This window comes from Podarcis filfolensis (genome assembly GCF_964270895.1).
Source record: "Podarcis filfolensis genome assembly, chromosome: 8".
Classification (NCBI taxonomy): domain Eukaryota; kingdom Metazoa; phylum Chordata; class Lepidosauria; order Squamata; family Lacertidae; genus Podarcis; species Podarcis filfolensis.
In genome coordinates this window covers 83,785,708-83,791,707 of record NC_139611.1, presented here as the reverse complement: position 1 = coordinate 83,791,707, position 6,000 = coordinate 83,785,708, and positions in this window count along the sequence as shown.

Below are 6,000 nucleotides of genomic sequence, written 5' to 3'. Positions count from 1 at the left end.
ATTCGCAACCTGAGCAGAACGCAACCCGTGTCTGAGCGGGTCGTGATTCGCCGCTTCTGCACATGGACGTTTTGCCATTTTGAGCATCTGCGCATGTGTGAGCAGTGAAACCCGGAAGTAACCCATTCCATTACTTCCGGGTCGCCGTGGGACGCAACCTGAAAACGCTCAACCTGAAGCGTCCTTCCAGTAGCACCTTAGAGACCACACAAAAGCTCATACTAATAACAAACTTAAAAAGGTAAAGGGACCCCTGACCATTAGGTCCAGTCGTGACCGACTCTGGGGTTGCGGCGCTCATCTCGCTTTATTGGCCGAGGGAGCCGGCGTACAGCTTCCGGGTCATGTGGCCAGCATGACTAAGCCACTTCAGGCGAACCAGAGCAGCGCACAGAAACGCCGTTTACCTTCCTGCTGGAGCGGTACCTACCGTATTTTTCGCCCTATAGGACGCACTTTATCCCCTCCAAAAATGAAGGGGAAATGTGTGTGTGTCCTATGGGGCGAATGCAGGCTTTTGCTGAAGCCTGGAACTCCCGCGGGCTCCGAAGGCTTGCGGATAGCTGCCTGCAGCCCGAAGCCTGGGGACTGTGCACTCTGGGCTTAGGGCAGCTATCCGCAAGCCTGTGGCGCCAGGAGGGAGTTCCCGCTTGGCTCCGCAGGCTTGTGGATAGGTTTCTTGCAGCCCGAAGTCCGGGGAGCGCAGCGAGCTACAGCACCGCACTCCCCGGGCTTCAGATAGCAGCAAGCTCCGAGAGTGATGGCAAGGTTGAGCGCAGCCTCGCCTTTGCTCCCGGACCCCCAGCCCCGAGGCTAAAAACGAAGCCAAGACAGCTAGTGGGATCTATCCTGCTCGCTGTCATGGCTTCTTTGCTCTTTGGGGCTAGGGGGGAAAATAAATTTTTTTTTCTTTATTTCCCCCCCCCCCCCAAAATAAGTGCGCCCTATAGGGCAAGAAATACGGTATTTATCTACTTGCACTTTTGACGTGCTTTTGAACTGCTAGGTGGGCAGGAGCAGGGAACAAGCAACAGGAGCTCACCCTGTCGCGGGGATTCGAACCGCTGACCTTCGGCAAGTCCTAGGCTCTGTGGTTTAACCCACAGCGCCACCCGCGTCCCAATAACAAACTTAGTTGGCCTCTAAGGTACTACTGGAAGGGATTTTTTTATTTTGTTTCAACTACAAGAGACCAACACAGCTACCTACCTGTAACTACCTCAGTATTCCCCGCACTGACTGGCAGCAGCTCTCCAGCATTTCAGACCCACAGTTTCCCCCAGATATACCTGGACACAGCAGAGAAGGAACCTGGGACCTTCCATGTGCAGAGCAGATGTGCTGCTACTGAGTTACGACCATCATTGCGTGGAGGACAATAGGGGCACACTGTTGGGACCCCAATTCTTATTTTGTCAAGGGGCACTGTCTACTCCCTCCCCAGTTGCAGAATTTTCTGGGCTGTGCTCAATAATTACTATCCGTTACATTTTTGCACCAAGGTGTCTCAAAGCAATTTCCCCTATATAAATAAAAAGGAAGACTGTCGTCACGCAGCCCTCGTTGGAGGATTTGTAGCACCTTGCCGCAGTCCTGGATTTGCACGGGGTCAGGGTGGGGGAGTGGAGTGAAAGAGAAGGGAGGTTTTAGAACAGTGGTCTTAAACAATAGTAGAAGTTTGAATAAAGTGGGGATTGCGGCGGGACGAAGAGGAGCTGTGATATGGGGTTTTGATGGGGGTAGGTGGGGCTGGCAAGCCGTGTGAGAAGGGGTGGCAGCGCCCAGCACATAATAAGAAATAGAAATAACATAGGCATTAGCCCCCGTTAGGAAAATAGCAAAAACTAAAATACTCGGCTGAAAATACTAGACAGTGGACGCTCGGGTTGCGAACGTTCGCAACTCCCAGAGCCGCGTCTGCGCATGCGCGGGTCGCGATTTGGTGCTTCTGCGCATGCGCAAAATGCTATTTGGTGCTTCTGCGCATGCGCAAAGTGCTATTTAGCGCTTCTGCACATGCACAAGCGCTGACACCCGGAAGTAACCCGTTCCGGTACTTCTGGGTTCGGCACGGTGCGCAACCCAAAATTGCACAACCCAAAGCGTCTGTAACCCGAGGTATGACTGTACATTTTAAGGAGCAGATTATGCCCATTCCACTTAAGAAATCAGTACAAAAAGCCATTGATGGATTTAACTGTCTTCCCAATTTAAAAACCAAAGGTAAATTTCATTAAAAAAAATTACCTGATGCCTAAAAACAACTTCCCCAGCCACTCTGGGCGGCTTCCAACAAAATATTAAAATACAGTAATGCATCAAACATTAAAAGCTTCCCTAAACAGGGCTGCCTTCAGATGTCGTCTAAAAGTCTGGTAGTTGTTGTTCTCTTTGACATCTGGTGGGAGGGTGTTCCACAGGGAGGGCCCCACCACCGAGAAGGCCCTCTGCCTGGTTCCCTGTAACTTGGCTTCTCGCAGTGAGGGAACCGCCAGAAGGCCCTCGGAGCTGGACCTCAGTGTCCGGGTAGAACGATGGGGGTGGAGACGCTCCTTCAGGTATACTGGGCCTTTGAGGCCGTTTAGGGCTTTCAAGGTCAGCACCAACAATTTGAATTGTGCTCGGAAACATACTGGGAGCCAATGTAGGTCTTTCAAGACCAGTGTTATGTGGTCTCAGCGGCCGCTCCCAGTCACCAGTCTAGCTGCCACATTCTGGATTAATTACAGTTTCCGGGTCACCTTCAAAGGTAGCCCCACAGAGAGCGCATTGCAGTAGTCCAAGCGGGAGATAAGTAGAGCATGCACCAGTCTGGTGAGACAGTCTGTGGGCAGGGAGGGTCTCAGCCTGCGTACCAGATGGAGCTGGTAGACAGCTGCCCTGGACACAGAATTGACCTGCGCCTCCATGGACAGCTGTGAGTCCAGAATGACTCCCAGGCTGCGCACCTGGTCCTTCAGGGGCACAGTTACCCCATTTGGGACCAGGTAGTCCTCCACACCAGGCTGCCCCCTGTCCCCCAAAAACAGTACTTCTGTCTTGTCAGGATTCAATCTCAGTTAGCCGCCATGCATCCTCCAACCTTTATCCTTTTATAAGCAAAAACTGAGCCTAGAAACTCCTTGGTTGCTAGTACAGTTGAGGCAGGATTGGTGTTTATGTGCTTAGACCCTGGTCTGCAATCTAAACCACTGAGTTCTGCACCAGCTACGGTTTCTGAACCGTCTTCAAGGGCAGCCCCAAGTATAGCACATTGCAGTCATCTAAGCCTGGAAGTCACCAGAGCATTGACAACAGAAGTTAGGTTCTATCTGTGCTGCATTTTTGCATAGCGCTTCGAGACGTTTAAATATTAAGTGGCTTGGATACATGCCTTTAAATAAATAAATACATGAATAAGATACATAAATAAATAAAATTAATTTGTTGGCGGCTCCGCTCTGTCTCTTGCATGCTTGCGCTCATTAACAGCCCTTGCCCTCTGCTGATTTAAAAGCCAAGGAGGCCTTTGGTGGTTTTTAAAAAATATATATATTTGGAAGAATGCCAACAGGCTGTGCAGGCACAGTTCAAAAGGTACGTCAGCAGCTGCAGTGGGCGATGTGGCTGGCTGAGCATGGCGCATGGATCTAGTGTTCATGGGCAGTTCTGCGCATTTATGTCCATGTGCACTTCCCTGTTTAGGGAAGCATGTAATGTTTGATAGCTTTGATGATGATTGATGATGATGATAGTGGGGTGCCACAGGGTTCTGTCTTGGGCCCGGTCTTATTCAACATCTTTATCAACAACTTGGATGATGGACTCAAGGGCATCCTGATCAAATTTGCAGATGACACCAAACTGGGAGGGGTGGCTAACACCCCAGAGGACAGGATCACACTTCAAAACGACCTTGACAGATTAGAGAACTGGGCCAAAACAAACAAGATGAATTTTAACAGGGAGAAATGTAAAGTGTTGCACTTGGGCAAAAAAAATGAGAGGCACAAATAAAAGATGGGTGACACCTGGCTTGAGAGCAGTACATGTGAAAAGGATCTAGGAGTCTTGGTTGACCACAAACTTGACATGAGCCAACAGTGTGACGCGGCAGCTAAAAAAGCCAATGCAATTCTGGGCTGCATCAATAGGAGTATAGCATCTAGATCAAGGGAAGTAATAGTGCCACTGTATTCTGCTCTGGTCAGACCTCACCTGGAGTACTGTGTCCAGTTCTGGGCACCACAGTTCAAGAAGGACACTGACAAACTGGAACGTGTCCAGAGGAGGGCAACCAAAATGGTCAAAGGCCTGGAAACGATGCCTTATGAGGAATGGCTAAGGGAGCTGGGCATGTTTAGCCTGGAGAAGAGGAGGTTAAGGGGTGATATGATAGCCATGTTCAAATATATAAAAGGATGTCACATAGAGGAGGGAGAAAGGTTGTTTTCTGCTGCTCCAGAGAAGCGGACACGGAGCAATGGATCCAAACGACAAGAAAGAAGATTCCACCTAAACATTAGGAAGAACTTCCTGACAGTAAGAGCTGTTTGACAGTGGAATTTGCTGCCAAGGAGTGTGGTGGAGTCTCCTTCTTTGGAGGTCTTTAAGCAGAGGCTTGACAACCATATGTCAGGAGTGCTCTGATGGTGTTTCCTGCTTGGCAGGGGGTTGGACTCGATGGCCCTTGTGGTCTCTTCCAACTCTATGATTCTATGATGATGATGTTGGGAGCCACCCAGATGGGTGGGGTAACAAAAACAACAATGTACACTACACCTGACCTTGAAAGCCCTAAACGGCCTCGGTCCAGTATACCTGAAGGAGCGTCTCCACCCCCATGTTCTGCCCGGACCCTGAGGTCCAGCGCCGAGGGCCTTCTGGCGGTTCCCTCACTGCGAGAAGCCAAGTTACAGGGAACCAGGCAGAGGGCCTTCTCGGTAGTGGCGCCTGCCCTGTGGAATGCCCTCCCACCAGATGTTTAGAAGACATCTGAAGGCAGCCCTGTTTAGGGAAGCTTTTAATGTTTAATAGGTTATTGTATTGTTAGTGTTCTGTTGGAAGCCGCCCAGAGTGGCTGGGGAAATCCAGCCAGATGGGCAGGGTATAAATAATAATAATAATAATAATAATAATAATAATAATAGGGACGCGGGTGGCGCTGTGGGTTAGACCACAGAGCCTAGGGCTTGCCGATCAGAAGGTCGGCAGTTCGAATCCCCGCAACGGGGTGAGCTCCCGTTACTCGGTCCCTGCTCCTGCCAACCTAGCAGTTTGAAAGCACGTCAAAGTGCAAGTAGATAAATAGGTACCGCTCCGGCGGGAAGGTAAACGGCGTTTCCATGCGCTGCTCTGGTTCGCCAGAAGCTGCTTATTCATGGTGGCCACATGACTCGGAAGCTGTATGCTGGCTCCCTCGGCCAGTAAAGCGAGATGAGCACTGCAACCCCAGAGTCAGCCACGACTGGACCTAATGGTCAGGGGTCCCTTTACCTTTTCCCCAAAGGCAAAACCAGGGGCTGTGGCAGGAAGCAGTAAATGAGGCCTTCCTGATACATAGGAACACAGGGAGCTGCCTTATACTGAATCAGACCATTGGTCCAACAGGCTCAGTATTGCCTACTCTAACTGGCAGTTTCAGATAGAGATCTCTCCCAGCCCCACCTGGAGATGCCAAGGATTGCATCTGATACTTTTTCCGTGCAAAGCACACGTCCCATCACAGAACCGCTGCATTTCCCCAAGTCCAGATAGGAGTGTGATAAGAACTTGCTCTCACAGTGGCCCACCAGATGTCTGTGGGAAACCCACAGGAAGCCCTCAAGCGCAAGAGTGCTCTCCTCACCTTTTTTCAGGACACATCTTTTTCATGAGTAGGGTCACCAGTCAGCAAATGTGTCCCCTTTTTTGCTCTTCACAATATGGCAACCCTGTCGTGGATGCATTAGCTGAGATTCGGGGTTGGACTAGATGACCCTTGGGGTCCCTTCCAACTCTACAATTCTATGAATGTGTCCA